The sequence below is a fragment of the Agelaius tricolor genome, unplaced genomic scaffold, assembly GCF_023055355.1.
Source record: "Agelaius tricolor isolate 1412-34295 unplaced genomic scaffold, bAgeTri1.0.p SCAF_10, whole genome shotgun sequence".
Taxonomy (NCBI): Eukaryota; Metazoa; Chordata; class Aves; order Passeriformes; family Icteridae; genus Agelaius; species Agelaius tricolor.
The window spans coordinates 27,005,624-27,005,999 of NW_027269270.1; positions in this window are offsets into that span (position 1 = coordinate 27,005,624).

Below are 376 nucleotides of genomic sequence, written 5' to 3' on the forward strand. Positions count from 1 at the left end.
TAGAAACAACTGGAGTGTTGGTATTTTACTGCATCCTCTGCTATTTGACTGCATGGAATAAGGTAAAATATTAAAATAAATACAGTAACACAAAACCAAGGCTGGAAAGACATCCCAACCGACATGGAAACCAAACGGTGCCCACTTCTACTAAATCTGAAAGTCGAGGTGGCAAAGTTGTAGTGCCTATTCACAATGTGGGAATCTTAAAATAATTTAAAAAAATAAAGTAATACATTTTAAAGAAGGGGGGTGGCATGGAATCCAAACTGCCCCAAAACATGGTGTTGCAGGGAAGCTCCTAAATCTAAAAAATATATACAGCTTTATGTATTGCAAAAAGGAGGAAAAACCCGTACATTAGAAACACACATGG